This window comes from Gossypium arboreum, chromosome 8 (assembly GCF_025698485.1).
Source record: "Gossypium arboreum isolate Shixiya-1 chromosome 8, ASM2569848v2, whole genome shotgun sequence".
NCBI classification, from domain to species: Eukaryota; Viridiplantae; Streptophyta; class Magnoliopsida; order Malvales; family Malvaceae; genus Gossypium; species Gossypium arboreum.
The window spans coordinates 102,887,421-102,908,432 of NC_069077.1; the positions used below are offsets into that span (position 1 = coordinate 102,887,421).

The 21,012-nt window shown below is 36.2% G+C and overlaps 1 long non-coding RNA gene across 1 annotated transcript; it reads right to left on the reverse strand.

The window, feature by feature from the left end:
* Positions 1-11,633: 11,633 nt before the first annotated feature.
* On the reverse strand, positions 11,634-20,903 carry LOC128296404 (uncharacterized). Its single transcript, XR_008287023.1, has 2 exons — positions 20,803-20,903; positions 11,634-11,899 (listed from the first exon to the last, which is right to left on the reverse strand). It is a non-coding gene; the product is annotated as an uncharacterized LOC128296404 (long non-coding RNA).
* Between the last annotated feature and the right edge of the window lie 109 nt (positions 20,904-21,012).

A 21,012-nucleotide genomic window follows, 5' to 3' on the forward strand; every position in this document is an offset into this window, starting at 1 on the left:
TCATTATTTTATTACCATCCTCCTTATTTTATTTTTCCTAACATACATCACTAACATAACATGTTTGTGACATGTTTCCACCCATAGCATGGCCGGCCACTATGCTTTAATTTGGCTAATTTGACATGCAAGGACAAGCACTTTCCCACATATATTAATAGGCCACTTGAACACTTGCCTAGCATATTTCTAAATTGTCTCACATAAGTCCCTACTAATAAATTTCACATACACTAACCAAATTAAAGTATGGAACTATCACACAAGCATTTACGCACATCATAAACACAGAATATAACCTTTAATTATTTATAAGACTCGGTTTCGTGGTCCCGAAACCACTTTTCGACTAGGGTCAATTTAGGGCTGTCACAACTTGACTAAGGATCTTTTAAGAACAATCATATTATTCTCAGGACATTATTATAAAACAGTTTATTTATACACATAGAAAGAAAAACTGAAATAATAATGGAAATGCCTTATCTTAAACCATGATAAATCAAGTATGTTATTACAACCATCTCATGATTGATCTTTGGGCATACTCTTACATTCCAATGGCTAGATTACAAATAACATTGTTAAGCCATTTATGGCCAAGTTAGCCTATACATGCCGTTATACCAAAATAAGTGTACTATTTATACCAAAATAGGTTTATGGATAGTGTGATGATGCTCCAACTGGTCTCCTGTAACACCCCTTACCCATATTCAAGGCCGGAACAGGGTACGAGGCGTTACCGGACTTAAACACAAGCTAACATACAAACCAAGGCATAATATAACACCCCGTTCCTGATACCGTCGCCGGAGTCGGACACGAGGGGTTTTCAGACCAACTCTCATGTGTCACACAGACTATTTTTAACATTTCCAGACAAGCTGGCAAACTGCGTCACTGTCACCTTAAAAATCATATCTCGAGTTCCAGAACTCGAAAACCAGTTCCGTAAATTTTCCTCAAATTTAAACTCATATATCCATCTGTGGATTTATTTCTAGAATTTTTTGTCGGGCGAATTGGTACAGTTTATTAGTTAAAGTCACCCCTATTTCAGGGTTCGACTACACTGACCTTTGGGCATTACGACCTGGATATCTTCTCGTACGGAGCTTCAATGCTCATGCCGTTTGTTTCTAATGAAACTAGACTCAAAGGGGAATCTATACATATAAGGCATGACTTCTAATTGTTTCTGGATAATTTATGGTAAATTTGCAAAGTCGAAACAGAGGATCCAGAAACCGTTCTGGCCCTGTCTCACGAAATCTTGAATATCTCTTAAATTACAGCTCATATGGTCGTTTCGTTTCGTCGATATGAAAATAGACCCATCAAGCTTCGATTAAATAATTTGTTTAGCATTTAATTCCACTTCTACTATTTTTAGTGATTTTTCGATCTCACATCACTGCTGCTGTCCGCAACAGTTACTGCAGTAGACTATGCCAATTTCATGAATCTTTCCTTGGCCTTACTAATCATCCATCATACATGACACAAATTATGGCCACCTTATCAAAATTTAGGTTTCTAAGACTCGTGGCTATAGGTTTTAGCATCCCACTCAACCGACCACATAGGCCATTTTCACATGGCTTAAAGTTTACAACCCAAAATTCAACAAAACAAAATAGCCTATACATGCCAAATGTCCTCCTAGATCGACTAAGAAGACAATACCAAAGATTGCTCACGGTGTGATGACTTCGTTGACGGTTCCGAGCACACAAAAGGAGACGAGTCCAAGAGACCTAAAATGGGTGACAAGAAAACACCGAGTGAGTTTATAACTCAGTAAGTCATAAGCACTTCATAATTATCCATAAGCAAAATTCATCACAAAGTGAATCAATGAAACGAGGCTAAGTGTTTCATCCATACCGAACTATACCATAGTTCCTTAGACCTTTCGGTTCAATCTCATACATTCACATTTCATATACTAATCAATAGGATATTTAAGGCATTTTTATACTTCAACTCATTTTCACCACAATCATACAATTTCCATCATCACATAGTTTTAAAGCTTACCAAGCCCAACCCCGAGCATGAACATAGTGCCTATTTGCCATGAGCTCAAGGTACTTACCTGATCCGCTGTCCGTGATCAACTCGATAATGTCGCACACTCAGTGCCAATAGTGATGCAAAAGCATATAGTGAGTCCGCACACTTAGTGCTATATAATCAGCTCGCACACTTAGTGCTATATAATCAAATTCGCACACTTAGTGCTGTACAAATTTTAAACCCGCACACTTAGTGCCAATCTTGTCACCGTGTCCATTTATACCCGCACACTTAGTGCCGAGACCAAACACTTTACGCATTTTACTACCTTTATACATTCAACAATGTCATCATTCCATACACATACATTTCCATTTACACATCAACTCATTAAACACAATTGCATATATATTATGATCATTTAAATCAATACCAAATATATGCTTAATGACTTACCTTGTGTTAGGCAAGGTAGTTCCAAGTCGGCTACTCGATGACCTTCGATTTCCCTTGTTGGACGCTCTCCTTTAAGATCTTGAGCTTAAACAAATAAATTAACTCATTCAACCGCTTTGGTTCATATATTGGTATCCACATTTTAATGATTTAATGACATACGGAACGACATGGTAAAATTTTTATCTTGCTACCTTATGTCCTTAGCTATTCGCTAATAGCCTTATGCAATTACCATACTATCAATAATCTAATCACACATGCATATATTTATATTTGGACATTCGCCACCACCCTTGCTAATTTTCCCATTTTTTCGATTATAAACAATCAAAGATAATATCACAAGAACTCTAATTTAATTTGTAAATTACTTGGCCAAAACTCACAAGTGCCTTAATCACAACTTATTCGGCCTTACTACTTAAACTTAGCCTCTCATACACGTATATCGGTTGTCATAGAAATGCCGAATCCTTAAGTGTTCCGACATCTAACTTACTCCATTCAACACATCAAAATAACACTTATACCGATTTTGCTAGCACACAAGCCTTTGGCGAATGTCATTGACCTCTAGTCACCTAAATTTTTATTCTTTAAAACTCACCCAAGGCCACATTAGCACCTCCAACCAAAAATTTAGATATTCTCAAGTTCATTCACAAGTACAATTATATAATACATTAAGCATTAAACATTTTTCAACATGAATCTATAACATGACCGAATACTCATGCACATACATTCATAGAGAGAACTCAAATGACACCAAAATCTCCTTTCCAAAGTGCATATATACCCATACATACAAGCAACTACCATTCTTATCTCCCAACAATGAATCCATGAGTTTTGTTATGGGTTAACTAGACTATACACTTATCAACTTAATCTCAATATCAATTAGTAAACAAAATCACAATGCATACCTTTCCATTGAAATAGCTATGGCGAATGCCTTGGTCTCTTTTTCAATCTTTCCTTTCTCAATTTGGCAATGAAGAAGAAGAAAGATGAGCATTCCTTCCCTTTGTTTTCTTTACCTTATTTTACTAATATTATTTTATCTCAAATAATGCCACTTCTTATTATAATATCTAAGGCAAACAAATATATTGCCCATCATCAATCTAGCTTGGCCGCCACTATAAGGAAATTTGGCAATTTGACATGCAAGTCCAAGTATTTCCCTACATGCATTAATAGGCCACTTTAACATTAGCCTATCATATTTCACCATGTCTCATATTGATCCCTATTTAATAATTTCTCACACAATTGGTAAAATTAGAGAATGAAACTTTCACATATGCATGTACACACATAATAAGCATAGGATATAACAAATAATTATTTTTATAACTCGGTTTTGTGGTCCCGAAACCACTTCCCGACTAGGGTCACATTATGGCTGTCACACATAAATTTCCATCCAATTTTAAAACTTTACATTTATAATCCTATCGTTCCTAAAACGAACCTACGAGGCCCAAAACATGCATTGGAGGCGATTCAAGACTAAACTGAGTACTTTAGAAAATTCTTCAACACTTAGAAAATCTTTCAACAAAATAGGGTCACACGCCCATGTCCCTAACCCATGTAACTCTCTATCTATGAAGTCATCAACATTTAAAAGTCACACGGCCAAGTTACATGCCCACGTGCTTAGGCCATGTGGGCGATTTAATTTTCATAATTTTTCATAAAATAGGTGCAGACTTCACAGGCCTTGGGTACACGCCCATGACCCTGGGACGTGTCATTCGCACGGCTGAGACACACGGTCGTGTCTCTGCCCATGTGGACAAAAATAAGGCTATTTAGCAAGCCATTTTGCCACCCTTATTTTCACCAACCTACACAACAACAAGCAACACCAATCCAAGCATAGACATACAACCAAATCAGCCACAAACTAGATGTAACACCTCTTACCTGTACCAAAGGTCGGGATAGGGTCGAGGCATTATCAGACATACATACAATTTTTCAAACAAAATCGAACTATAATTTTTCTTTCAATTTAAAAGTCATTCAAACATATGCAAAATGTCCCTTGTATGGACCTACGAAGTCCAAAACATACATCAGAAATAGTTTGGGACCAAACCTGAAACTTTAGAAAAACTTAGGAAATTTTCTTAAATACAGAGTCACACGCCTATGTGAAATGGGGACACGCCCATGCTCACAGGCCGTGTAACTCTCTGACTATGATGTCAACACAAAAATAAGGTTACACGGATGTGTCACACGCCCATGTGTCCAGGCCATGTGGCCAAATAAAATTAAATGATTTTTCATAAAAATGGTGCAGACTTCACACGGCCAGAGTAATGCCCATGTGGTTAAGCCGTGTCCCTCACATGACTAAGACATACTCCCGTGTCTTAGCCTGTCTATTTACTACAAGGCATTCTGACTTATAAAATTTAGGTGAAGGGGACATATGGCTGAATCACATGCCCATGGGGCAGACCGTGTGTCATACACGGCCTAGACACATACCCGTGTGTCTACCCATGTGGACAATTTCAAGGCTATTTTCCAAGCCTTTTTGCCACCCTTTAAGGACTCACTCATTTATGCATGTTCTCAGTATACAACAATTCACATTTGAACTACTCTAATATCCAAATCCATGATTAAATTATATCCCTAATGCTTCCATGCATTATCTCAATTGTTACATGTATTTCCTAATCTTTTCATACCAATTCATAAACTCTAGGTTTTTATATCCTTCTTTCCAACTTTACACACTTATAACATTGTTGTGGCCATACTTATTGATCATGGCCCATTCACCAAATAAACATGCCATACCTTACATCCATGATTCCCAAGCAACCACATCAACATGAACACATTGCATGTATACAAGATTAATATGGGTTACAACCCAATAGTAAAATATGAGCCATATCTCACGGCCATATACAAAATAATTCATCAGCCACCCTGAGCCATTACACTTGGCTAATTTAAATGACAGATATAACCAAAAGATAAGTTACCTTATACATGCCATTATATCAAAATGAATAGTTCTTTTATACCCAAAACGAGAATGCCGATAGTGTGATCAAACTCTGACTGTCCTTCAATCTTCACGAGTCCAAGAACTCTATAAGATAGGAAAAAAGTAAAAGGGGTAACCATTTCATGCTTAGTAAGTTCATATAACGGAAAGTAAACTTGCCAGTCATTTTTAACACATAATCACAATAAGCCATGTTATCCATCAATTATAATTTTTTTCCCTAAACACATACACTCAATGAAAAAGTTAGTCACACAAATTTTCAAGATCCATAGATGAGCTCAACACATCATATACATATTCAAATTTTTATTTTTGATGTCATGTGCAAATATTTTATCCAGTGAATCCTTGAATTCCTGATGGATATTTCATCACTTAGTACGCTCCATGTGTACTATTTTATTAACCGTCAATTCATATCCAGTAGTACCCTATCCGATACACTCTCGAGCCACATCGTTTACAGCAGAATTACCGGTCCAGGCTAAATTTTTGCTGTTCCATGTACTCTAAGGGCTTTCTAGGATTATAGTCTAGGCTAAATCCTTTACATGACAAAGAATACCCTACAGAGTTTAATCTGGATTACCAATCCAGGCTAAATCTAGTCAACTGGGATTACTAGTCTTGGCTAAACCCTAATTGAAATGTATGCTTAGTTGGCTCATTTCTGGATTACCTGTCCGGGCTAAATCCTTTCTGCAACACATGCAGGATCCCATTTTCATGAAAAGTGACCTATCCATCGGAATTCCATATTCAAACGGATTCTAACCCATTTTTTAATCAATTTCGGATTTATAGACATTTTCATACAATTCATTATTTATGTATCTCACATTCAATTTGATACAACAATTAAAGCCAACATGCATAAACATCCAATTAGGTTACACAAACTTACCTGAATTATGTCTCGGGTTTGGATTCCGGCTATTCCAAAACTTTTTATTTTTCATGATCTACTTCAAGAATTGATCTTTCCGAGTCTATATAAATATTTTAAATTATTAATTCATCACATTCTTCAATTTCAGCCCGAAAACTTACTCTATGGAAAAGTTACCTATTTACCACTAACTTTACACATTTTTACATTTTAGTCCCTAGGCTCATATAATGAAATACATGCATTCCCTTTATTTTTCCAAGCCTAGCTGAATTATATTCTAGCTTATAACAACCCACATTTTCCTTTATTTCACTTTTCAACTACCTACTTTTACATCTTTTGCAATCTTAGTCCTTTTTAGGTGCTTTCATGGAAAACCACTTGACAAAAGACGTTCATCATACATCAAACTTTCATATTCGTCCATTAAACACCAAAATAAAAACATGTCACACATGGATAAGTTTTTGAACATGAACCCTAGCTTAAAATAAGGGTAGAAATGGCTAGAACATGCTTTAAGCATCTCAAAAATATAAAGAACATCAAAAATGGGGCTAGGGAGCACTTACAATCAAGCTTGAAATGTTAAAAACCCTAGCTATGGAGTCCCTTGAATTTTCGGCACACATGAAGAAGATTGACACCATTTTTGCTTTATTTTTCCCTTTTTATTCTCTAATTAAACAAATGACCAAAATGCCCTTAAGGCCTTTCTTTAAAATTTTACGTATGCATGCCCATTTTTGTCCAAATTTTTAGAACATAGTCAAATTACTATTTGAGGACCTCTAATTTATAATACAACTCAATTTCATACTAAAAGCTTCTAGAACTCAAGTTTTACATATTTTGCAATTTGGCCCCTAATGTCAAATTGAGCATCTTAGGCATAGAATTTCTCCATGAAATTTTTACTCAAGCATACATTCTCATTTTAGACCTCATAATAATCATGAAATAATTATTTTTATTTTAGATATGTGGTCTCGAAACCACTATTCTGTCTAATCCCTAAATCAGGATGTTACAACTCTCCCCCCTTTAGGGATTTTCATCCCCGAAAATCTTACCAATAAAAAGGGTTGGGTACTATTTCCTCATAGCTTTCTCGGGCTCCCATGTAGCCTCTTGAACCCCATGTCTTTTCCATAAAACTTTCAAAAGTGCAACACTTTTATTTCTCAATTTCTTGACTTCCCGAGCCAAGATCTTAACCGGTTCCTCACCATAAGTCATATCTGGTCTGATTTCAACCTCTGTTGGTGCAATCACATGAGAAGGATCGGATCTATATTGGTGCAACATGGATACATGAAATACATCGTGAATCTTTTCTAATTCAGTCGGCAAAGCCAATCGATAAACAACAGGCCCTATCCTTTCAGTAATCTCATACGGTCCTATAAATCGAGGACTTAATTTGCCTTTCTTTCCAAATCTCAGGACCTTTTTCCATGGAATCGCTTTCAAGAATACTTTATCACTGACCTGATACTCAATATCCTTTCTTTTCAAATCCACGTATGACTTTTATCTATCCGTTACCGCTTTCAAACAATAACGAATTACTTTCACATTTTCTTCGATTTCTTTAACTAAATCGATTCCATGAATCTTATTCTCCTTAAGCTCAGTCCAATACAACGGTGTACGATATTTACGTCCAAACAATGTTTTATAAGGCGCCATCTTCAAACTCGATTGATAACTGTTGCTGTAGGCAAATTCTATCAATAGTAAGTGCTTTTCCCAACTGCCTTGGAATTCAAGAACACAACACCTGAGCATATCTTTTAAAGTCTGAATTACTCTCTCAGATTGGCCGTCAGTTTGTGGGTTGAAGGTGATACTAAAATTTAGCTTCGTACCCAAGGCTTCTTGTAACTTCTTTCAAAACCAAGAAGCAAATCTTGGATCTCTATCCGAAATAATCAACGATGGTACACCGTGAAGTCTCACGATTTCAGTAATGTATAGCTTGGCTAACTTATCAAGCAAGAAATCAATTCGTACCGGTATAAAAATGAGCCGATTTAGTCAACCTGTCAACTACGACCCAGATGACATCTTTCTTTTTTAGAGTCAAAGACAATCCTCTCACAAAGTCCATAGTTTCCATTTGGGAATCATGATAGGCTGAAGTAACCCTGAGGGTACTTGATGTTCAGCCTTTACTTGTTGGCAAATTAGACACTTACATACAAACTCGGAGATGTCCCTTTTCATACCATTCCACCAATACAATTTCTTCAAATCATTATACATCTTCGTACTACCCGGATGGACTGATAAACAACCGCTATGCGCCTCATGTAAAATATTTTGAATCAACTTGGTGTCGATCGAAACACAGATCCTACCACTAAACCTCTAGTAATCATCAAAGTCGATCTGAAAATCTAGTTCACTGCTAAACCCACATTGAGCTCTTTTAGCTTGTAACTCCTCATTGACTTTCTAGCCATCACAAATCTGTTGAAGGAAGGTCGGTCTAACCCTTAACTCTGCTAGGATCTAGCCATCTTCGGACAAAGCCAGTCACATACCCATAGCACTCAAGGCAAACAATGATTTTCTACTCAGAGCATTAGTGACTACGTTCGCCTTACCCGAATGGTAATCAATTATAAGCTCATAATATTTGAGTAATTCGATCCATCTACATTGTTTTAAGTTCAAATACTTTTAAATCATCAAGTATTTTAAACTTTTATGATCGGTGAACACCCGACACTTCTTACTATACAGATAGTGTCTCCAAATCTTTAATGCAAAAAAAATGGCGACCAATTCCAAGTTATGTGTCGGGTAGTTCTTCTCATAAGGCTTCAGTTGCCTTGAAGCGTAGGCTACCACCTTACACTCTTGCATGAGTACACACCCAAAACCATGCAAGGATGTATCATTATAATTCATGAATTCTTTACCCGACTCGGGTTGTACCAAAACTGGTGCTTCAGTTAGTAGCGCCTTTAGTTTCTCAAAACATTGTTGACACATTTCCAGCCACTCAAACTTAACATCTTTTTGAACCAACCTGGTCATCTTAGTGGCGATCATAGAAAATCCTTTAACAAATCGTCTGTAGCAGCCAGCCAAGCCTAAAATGTAACACCCCTTAAACGTATCCAAGGCCGAAACAGAGTACGAGGCATTACCAGACTTAACAATACACATAGACGAAAATGGGGCCATAAAATTTCATTTAATTCAAAACTTTTCAAACACATGCATAACAAACAAAGCTAACTATATCATCACATCAAAACGTAGGACATGACATGATTAATTAAACTTATAAACCATAATGGATAAGGACCACATCTCATGATCATATACGATAACTCAATGCGATCGACACGTAAGGTCAAAATCATAATAAAAATACATATCACAAACCAACTTCCTATACATGCCACTCACTTGATATTTCTAATATTTAAATTAATTTTCCCAAAAATGATAGTTTGATAGTGTGATTTTGCCTCCGACGATCTCCAACCCCGAGCCGACCTGCCAATACTAAAGATATGGAGAGGATGGGTAAGCTTTACGCTTAGTAAGTTCATATGAAAATAATAAGCAATTACTACCATGCTTTTCAAGATAAAACACTATAATTGTACAATTACACATATTCAGGTTAAGATGTGTTATCGAGTTACAGTTACTAAATCATTCATCTCTGAAGCTAAAAAACTCCAAATTTAGTTTCGTTAATTTTCCTTGAACCTCGATTCATATATATTTCTCCCATAAAATTTCCAGAATTTTTGGTTTAGCCAATTAGTATAGTTTATTAGTTAAAGTCCCCCCTATTTCAGAGTATAACTACTCTGACCTCTGTGCACTACGAACCAAATTTCTCCCTGCACAGAATTCTAACGACCATGCAATTTGTTTCCCTTAAAAATAGACTCAATAAGGAATCCACCCATGTAAGGTATGACTCTTAATAATTCGTTACAATTTATGGTGAATTTCTAAAGTCAGAACAGGGAATCTCGAATTCATTCAGACCCTGTTTCACAAGAATTCAAATATCACACAATATAGAATTCTTTTCCTTCCTGTTTCTTTCATGTGAAAATAGACTCATTAAGCTTTATTTTCATATATAATTTGCATTTTTATTCAACTTCCACAATTTTTAGTGAATTTTCAAAGTCATGCAACTGCTGCTGTCCAACACTGTTTTACCACTAAAATTCATTTTTACATAATTCAACTTAATCCATTTTGTCTTATCGAAATTCACCCAATTATCGAGCACATTGCTCATAATTTTTCATAAACATATACCTACACTTATTCATCATATAATCATGTTCAATTGTATTTTTACTTAATCGATTTTCCCGTTGAACTCTTCGGAATAATAACTGATACTCAATTGTCTGCACATATTTTCACTCTTGTAGCCAAAGCTATCTGGTACGCATAGTAGCCTGCACATAGTCCTACACATGTGACGAATTATCCAGTACACGTAGTAGCCTGCACTTAGTACTACACACGTGACCAATTATCCGGTACATGTAGTAACCTGCACTTAGTACTACACACCTGATACACGTAGTAGCCTGCACTTAGTACAATACACGTGATCACAGTTTTTGGGTACGCATAGTAGCCTACACTTAGTACTACACATGGGACCTCACAATAGATCATTCGTATTATTTTTATTCCGAAGGTTCAATCGGGAAACTCCTCACTTTTCAACATTTTACTAAATTGTTCGTAATCAATTTAAATTCATAATTTACATCAAATAACCATTTGATAGGCAGCCACATTTCATATGATATCAAAATATAATAACATAAAAAGAATCGATAGATTATTTATGTACGAATTTACTCGAAGTGTCGATCTCACTATCCATAGTACCAACTGTCCATTCATAGTATAATAAGACACAACTCAAATATCAAATCAGCTTTTAAGAATTTACATAACATATATCACATATTTCATATATCACTTGTCATGTATCTTCATTTTCTTGCATTTCATGTAGCATTCTTTCATGTCATATTTCCACATCATAAACACCATTCCATCAACTTATGCAATATATTAAAGCATAAAATATATGCAATAATAGTAAGAAATATAATTCAAACATTGTAACACCCCTTACCCGTTACCGTCGTCGGAACAGGATACAAGGTATTACCAGAACATAACACATACCATTAAACATAACCGAAATATAAATATGTCATCCAATTTGATAGTGCATCGTATAATATATGTCTTGAACAATATTAGCCAACTTTAATGGCTTGTACAAATTAGCTGGTCGAGTACTGTAACTAATATTTTAAACCTAGACAAATATGACACGTAACAAAATAATTAAGCCTACTATACATGCCATAATTCAAAACGTTTAGTTCAAATACCCTAAAGTATGATAGTGCGGGTAGATCTTCACGATCCTTAACTCCTGAGCAAGCCGAAGAACACTATAAGACAAAAGAGAGAACAAAGTAAGCTTATAGCTTAGTAAGTAAGTATGTAAATACTAATTAAAAAAATCTAACATGTTTACACAACAATTCAAGTATATCTACTTTAACTTCACTATTCATTCCACTTTGATTAAGCTTTGTCTCGCTGCGTCATATTCACTAAATAAATCATAACTCGAGTTACAAAACTCGAAATTCAAATCCGTAAAATTTCCATGAATCTAGACTCATAAATATTTTTGCTAATTTTTTTCTATAATTTTTGGTTCAGCCGATTAGTACATTTTATTAGTTAAAGTTTCCCCTGTTACACAGCTCGACTGATCTGACCTCTGTTCACTACAAATTGAATTTCTCTCAGTACACAATTCAAACAACCCTGAAGTCTGTTTCATTTAAAACTAGTCTCAATAAGGAATTTAGGCATGTAAACTATATTTCTTAATTTTCTTTGTATAATTTTTAATGATTTTTCAAAGTTGGAACAGGGGATCAAGTATTCATCCTGAGCAAGTCACATACAATTGTAAATATCTCAAAATATAGAATTCCTTTGCTTGCTCTGTTTCTTTTATATGAAAGTAGACTCATTAAAATTTAATTTCACATCTCATTCAACCTCTAATTATATTCCTCTTATTTTTGGTGATTTTTCAAAATCACGTCACTGCTACCATCTAAAAACAGTTTTAATGCTAATTTCACTCTTTCACACATTCTTTATGCTAACCTCATTTTATCTTATATATGTATATACCACAAATCATTTTCACCACATTTCATTCACCATAAGTGTAGGTCCAAACCACAATATCACCACAAAACCATCCCGTTGAACAATTCGGATCAATCCTCGATATTTAATGGTTTCAAAGACACAACCCACCATCATACTTCGTTTAGTTGGCTCTCTTGTACACATGGTGAACACTTAGTACCACTCATGCACCCAACCGATTTGTCTCAGAGCTCTCTTGTCTACATGGTGTCCTTCACTTGGAATCACGCATGCGACCTAGATACATTTATCTTTCACGTAGCTCTCTTGTCTACATGGTGTCCTTCACTTGGAATCACGCATGCGACCTAGCTACATTTATCTTTCACGTAGCTCTCTTGTCTACATGGGATACATCTCGTATCACACATGTGACCTAGCTACTACAGGTGTCTCGTAGCTTTCTTGTAGACATGATGTGCACTCAGCATCATACATGTGACCTAGCTACGCCCTCTATTTCATTCGATCTCTCCAATGTTCAACCGGATCTCTCTCTATATTTATTTCCATTCTTCCAATAGTCGAATTATATTTTAACATCAGCTAGTATATTTATATAATAGGCTGAAATATAAGAATGTACATGAAATTATTGTAATATTTACATACAAACTTACCTTGGTGCAAAATGTGGAAATTTTGCAATTTAGTCCAAAACTTTTTCCTTCCCCGCTCGAGATCAATTCGCGTCTTTCTTGATCTATAATAACACATTTAGCTCATTTAATACTCATACTATTTATTTCAATCCAAAATCACATCATGGAAAAATTACATTTTGCCCCCTAACTTTTCAAAATTACAATTTTGCCCCTAGGCTCTGGAATTTAATTTCAGCCCTTATTCTTATATTTTATGATATGCTGAACATTTTCTCTTCTACAACAACATCAAATTCTCACTCTATCATATAGTTATGAACAATAGGTATTTTTACCGATTATCTTGCTTTTACTCGCTTTCACTTAAAACCGAGTAGCACAAGTTATTTAACATAATTTAAAACCTCATATTCTATCATAAAACATCAAAATACACAAATTTCACCTATGGGTATTTTTCCAAATGTGAACCCTAGGTTAAATTATTACTAGCATAAGCTTAATCGAGCTTCCGGATTCCAAAACGTAAAGAACATTAAAACGAGGCTTGGAATCACTTACTATGGAGCTTGAAAATTGAAGAAACCCTAGCTATGGAGAGAGGAGAATTCGGCAGCAACTAAGGAGGATGATGATCAATTTTGTGTTATTTTTCCCATTTTATTTCATTTAATATCCAAATGACCAAAATGCCCTCCTTACTAAACTTTCAAAAATTCCTTCCATGTCCTAATTTTGTCCATGAACTTAAAATTGGTCAAATTGCTATTTAAGACCTCCTAATTAATATTCCAAAACAATTTCATACTAAAAACTTCTGGGATGCAAATTTTGCAACTTATTCGATTTAGTCCCTACTTTCAATTTAAGCACTTTAGGCATAGAATTTCATCACGAAATTTTCACACAATCATGCAATCATATCATAAACCCCAAAATAATTATAAAACAATTATTTCTATCTCGGATTTGTGGTCACGAAACCACTATTCCGATTAGGCCCTAATTCGGGTTGTCACAATTCTCCCCTCCTTTTGAGATTTTCGTCCCCGAAAATCTTACCGGTAAAGAGGTTTGGGTACTGTTTCCTCATAGCTTCCTCAGGTTCCCATGTAGCCTCTTCTATCCCATGTCTGTGCCACAATACTTTCACTAAAGCTATACTTTTATTTCTTAACTGTTTAACCTCTCGAGCCAAAATCTTTATTGGTTTCTCCTCATAGGGCATAACCGATCGAATCTCAATTTCGTTGGGAAATCACATGTGAAGGATCGAACGATAACGTCATAACATTGATACATGAAACATGTTATGAATTCTTTCTAACTCTCGCAGAAGGCCAACCGATATGCCATGGTCCAATTCTCTCAAGAATCTCGTGCGCCCAATAAAACGCGGACTCAACTTGCCTTTTCGACTAAATCTCGAATCTTTTCCATGGTGACACCTTCAAGAACACTTTATCACCCACCTGAAATTCAATCTCTTTTCTTTTTAAATTTGCATATGACTTTTGTCGATCTGAAGCAGCTTTCAAGCAATCTCGAATTACTTTTATTTTCTCTTCGGTTTCTTTAACTAGATCAACTCCATGAATCTGTTTCTCACTAAGCTCTGTCCAATATAAAGGAGTTCGACACTTACGACCATACAAGGCTTCGTATGGTGCCATTTGTATACTTGATTAATAACTGTTATTGTAGGCAAACTCAATCAAAGATAGATATTTCTCCCAACTACCTTCAAATTCTAAAACACAGCATCTAAGCATATCTTCGAGTACCTGGATTACTCTTTCCGTTTGACCATCTGTTTGTGGATGAAATACGGTACTAAAGTTCAATTTTGTACCCAAAGCTTCTTGTAACTTTTTCCAAAATCTCGAGGTAAATCTTGGATCTCTATCGATATTATAGACATAGGTACTCGTGCAACTTCACAATTTCAGCAATATATAATTCGCTAATTTATCAAGTGAGTAATCAGTGACGTCTTGGTATAAAGTAGGTGACTTTGTTAATCTATCAACCACTACCCAAACAGCATCCTTCTTTTTAGGAGTTAAAGGCAAACCGGTTACAAAATCCATGGTAATCTTGTCCCATTTCCACTCAAGCACCATTACCGGTTGAAGTAATCCTGAAGGCACTTGATGTTCACTTTTACTTGTTGACAGATCAAACACTTGGTTACAAATTCGAAATGTCCCTTTTCATACCGCCACCAATACTGACTTCTTTAAATCATTATACATTTTGTGCTACCGGGATGAGCGATAAATGACCATTATGCGCCTCATGTAATATTTTTCGAATCAATTTATCGTTTTCGGCACACATATCCTGTCTCGAAACATCAAGCAGTCATCCGGTCCAACTCGAAAATCTGAAGTCGTAACTCGATTCGCATTGAGTTCTCTTGATTCGCAACTCACTATCATTCTTTTGAGCATCACAAATCAATCGGAGAAATAACGGTTTAGCTCTCATCTCGCTAAGATTGACCCATCATCGGACAATGCTAACCCGTGTTCATGGCTCTCAAAGTAAAAAGAAATTTTACGCTCAAGGCGTCAAGAACTACATTTGCTTTTCCGGATGATAATCAATCACTAAATCATAATCCTTTAATAATTCAAGCCATCTTCATTGTCGCAGATTCAGATCCTTTGATTCATCAAGTACTTCAAACTTTTGTGATCGGTAAAAATTCGGCATTTTTCACCGCACAAATAATGTCGCCAAATCTTCAAGGCAAAAACAACAATGACCAGTTCCAAATCATGTGTAGGATAGTTCTTCTCATGCGGTTTTAACTGTCTCAAGCATAAGCTACCACTTTACCCTCTTGCATCAACACACATCCAAGGCACATCAATGATGCATCACTATAAATTACGAACTCCTTTCCGACTCGGGCTGTACTAAAATTGGTGCTTCATCAATCGTGCTTTCAATTTTTCAAAACTTTGTTGACATTTATCAGTCCATTCAAACTTAACATTCTTTTGCAACAACTTAGTCATAGGAGAGGCAATCATCGAAAATCCTTCAACAAAACGTCTATAATACCCGGCTAAGCCTAAAAGCTTCTAACCTCGGATACATTCTTGGCGGTTTCAATCAACGATCGCAGAAATCTTGCTTGGATCCACCGAATACCATCACCGAGACTATTTGCCCCAAAAATCCGACTTCACGAAGCGAACTCACTTTTACTAAACTTGGCAAACGGTTTCTTTTCTCTCAAGATCTCGCAATATAGTTCTCAAGTGTTCGGCATGTTCGGACTCATCTCGAGAATAAATTAAAATGTCATCTATAAACACTACTACAAACTTATCCAAATATGGCGGAAGATCCGATTCATTAAGTCCATAAATATATTTGGAGCATTTGTTAAGCGAAAGGCATCACAAGAAACTCATAATGTCCATACATTGTCCTAAAGGCGGTTTTCGACATGTCGACTCCTTAACTCTCATTTGGTAGTAACCGGACCTCAAATCAATCTTTGAAAACACTTGTGGCCCCTTTAACCGATCGAATAAATCATCAATCCTCGACAACGGGTACTTGTTCTTTATAGTCACCTTATTAAGCTGACGGTAATCAATGCAAAGTCTCATTGAACCATCCTTCTTCTTTACGAATAATACAGGAGCACCCCAAGGAGAGAAACTCGGTCTCACAAATCCCTTGTCTGTTAACTCCTGCAAGCGAGCCTTCAATTCTTTTAATTGATCGAAGCCATTCTATATGGAGCAATCGAGATCGGTGCAGTACCCAGCAACAAATCAATGGCAAAATCTATCTCTCTGTTTGGAGGCAACCCAGGCAATTCCTAAGGAAATACATCTGGAAACTCACAGACTATCGGTACTGATTCAAATTTCAGTTGAGGCAACTCAATATTCATTACATAAGCCAGATAAGCTTCACACCCTTTTCTCATGTATTACGTGCGGACATGTGCGAAATCACCATAGGCAATTTATTTGATTCATCTGTTTCAACCCACGAAATTTCTCCATTTTCACATTTCAACTCTAGTGTCTTTTGTTTACAATCTACCTTAGCATCATACAATGTTAACCGGTCCATTCCCAAGATAACGTCAAACTCACCAAATGGTAATGACATCAAGTTGGCCGGAAAACAGTGACCTTGAATCATTAATGGGCAATTCTTGCAAACCTTGTCAACTAGCACATATTGGCCTAAGGGTTCGACACTTTAATCGTAAACTCGATAAATTCAACAGCAACTTTTTATTGGATACTAAATTCATGCAAATATAGGAATGAGTGGACCGGGATCAATCAAAGCAATAACAATAGTATCATAGAGAAAATGTACCAGTAATAACATCGGGAGATGATGCATCTTCTCGGGCACGTATAGCATAAGCTCTAGCAGGTGCTCTAGCTTCTGATCTTGCCGTTAAATCTTTCATCATAGTTTTACTACTAGTCCCACCTCCAGTATTTCTCGGTGGTCTACCTCTACTAGCAGTGGTATTCTATCTAGCACTCTGAAATCTTTCTTCTTTAACTTTCTCCGGACAATCTCTAATAAAATGCTCATGAGAACCGCTTTTGAAACAAGCTCGCTTTCGGTCCCCAACACTCACCATAATGTTGCTCGCCACATTCTTGACACTTTCGGGCTTTCTAGGTCACATTACCCACACTTGCCACCGAAGTAGCTTGAGCTTTAGACCCGAATATGCTCTACCACGATCTCTGTGTGAATCCCCAATTGAAACTGTCATTCGAGGGTTTGTCTCTTTGGACCTCTTTGGTTGAGATTGAAATGGCTTGCTTATCTGTCTTTTTTCGACATCTCGGCCTCAATAGCGACTTTTCTTCTTTCTTTGTTCAATTCTTGGCTTTAAGAGCTCGATCAACCAATACTACAAATTCTTTCAACTCCAAAATTCCTACAAGCACTTTAATGTCCTCATTCAGCCCATCTTCAAATCTTCTACACATAATGGCCTCGGTGGACACACATTCACAGGCATACTTGCTGAGTCTTACAAATTCGCGTTCATACTACGCTCTGAGACATTTTCCCTGCTTCAATTCAAGGAACTCCTTCCGTTTTTGATCAATAAATCGCTGACTTATGTATTTCTTTCTAAATTCTTCCGGAAGAAATCCCAAGTAACTTTTCTTTTGGCACCACTGCAACCAAAGTCTTCCACCAGTGGTAAGCGAATCTCTCAAAAGTGATCTGACACACTTTAAGCATTCCTCGGGTGTACATGAGAGCTCATCAAATACGGGTAGAATTTTCAAGCCGAATTCCGCTTTCTCGGGATCATCATCGACCTTTGCTCTAAACTCTTGACCCCTTGTTTTGAATCTTGTCAACCGGAGGCTTGTTCATTCTTACCAAATCTATACCTTGGCATTCTGAGAGAATCGTCCGAGGTATAGGAGGGTGGAGGAGGTTGAGCATTTGGACTTGCTCGAATAAATTGATATACCAATTGTTCATCATTTGGAGAAAGGCATCCGAGCCTCATCTCCTTGTCTCAATGTCTCAGTCTACTTTCCCTGGTAGCGGTCCCTTGTGCGAGAGCGGCGCATTACTAGCGACATCATCGGTACTTGTTCCTTGGGATCCATTACTATATTAAAACAAAACACGTTTAGAATAATCGAGTCACCACACTATCACAATATTTTTATGGCATGTATAGGTAGACTTTTACACACACTTTATTAGTCCGAGAACCGACTAAACCATAGCTCGATACCACTAAATGTAACACCCTTACCCGTTACTGTCGTAGGAGCGAGATACAAGGTATTACGAACATAACACATACCATTAAACATAACCGAAATATAAATATGTCATCCAATTTGATAGTGCATCGTATAATATATGTCTTGAACAATATTAGCCAACTTTAATGGCTTGTACAAATTAGCTGGTCGAATCTTGTAACTAATATTTTAAACCTAGACAAATATGACACGTAACAAAATAATTAAGCCTACTATACATGCCATAATTCAAAGCGTTTAGTTCAAATACCCTAAAGTATGATAGTGCGGGTAGATCTTCACGATCCTTAACTCTGAGCAAGCGAAGAACACTATAAGACAAAAGAGAGAACAAAGTAAGCTTATAGCTTAGTAAGTAAGTATGTAAATACTAATTAAAAAATCTAACATGTTTACACAACAATTCAAGTATATCTACTTTAACTTCACTATTCATTCCACTTTGATTAATTTTGTCTCTGCTGCGTCATATTCACTAAATAAATCATAACTCAAGTTACAAAACTCGAAATTCAAATCCGTAAAATTTCCATGAATCTAGACTCATAAAGATTTTTGCTAATTTTTTTCTATAATTTTTGGTTCAGCCGATTAGTACATTTTATTAGTTAAAGTTTCCCCTGTTACACAGCTCGACTGATCTGACCTCTGTTCACTACAAATTGAATTTCTCTCAGTACACAATTCAAACAACCCTGAAGTCTGTTTCATTTAAAACTAGTCTCAATAAGGAATTTAGGCATGTAAACTATATTTCTTAATTTGCTTTGTACAATTTTTAATGATTTTTCAAAGTTGGAACAGGGATCACGTATTCATCTGAGCAAGTCACATACAATTGTAAATATCTCAAAATAGAGAATTCCTTTGCTTGCTCTGTTTCTTTTATATGAAAGTAGACTCATTAAAATTAATTTCACATCTCATTCAACCTCTAATTATATTCCTCTTATTTTGATGATTTTTCAAAATCACGTCCTGCTACCATCTAAAAACAGTTTTAATGCTAATTTCACTCTTTCACACATTCTTTATGCTAACCTCATTTTATCTTATATATGTATATACCACAAATCATTTTCACCACATTTCATTCACCATAAGTGTAGGTCCAAACCACAATATCACCACAAAACCATCCCGTTGAACAATTCGGATCAATCCTCGATATTTAATGGTTTTGACACGACCCACCATCATACTTCGTTTAGTTCGGCTCTCTTTTACACATGGTGAACACTTAGTACCACTCATGCGACCCAACCTATTTGTCTCGTAGCTCTCTTGTCTACATGGTGTCCTTCACTTGGAATCACGCATGCGACCTAGCTACATTTATCTTTCACGTAGCTCTCTTGTCTACATGGTGTCCTTCACTTGGAATCACGCATGCGACCTAGCTACATTTATCTTTCACGTAGCTCTCTTGTCTACATGGGATACATCTCGTATCACACATGTGACCTAGCTACTCTGAGGTGTCTCGTAGCTTTCTTGTACACATGATGTGCACTCGGCATCATACATGTGACCTAGCTACGCTCCTCTATTTCATTCGATCTCTCAGAATGTTCAACGGGATCTCTCTCTCTATATTTATTTCCATTCTTCCAATAGTCGAATTATATTTTAACATCAGCTAGTATATTTATATAATAGGCTGAAATATAAGAATGTACATGAAATTATTGTAATATTTACATACAAACTTACCTTGGTGCAAAATGTGGAAATTTTGCAATTTAGTCCAAAACTTTTTCCTTCCCCCGTTCGAGATCAATTCCGCGTCTTTCTTGATCTATAATAACACATTTAGCTCATTTAATACTCATACTATTTATTTCAATCCAAAAATCACATCATGGAAAAATTACATTTTGCCCCCTAACTTTTCAAAATTACAATTTTTCCCTAGGCTCTGGA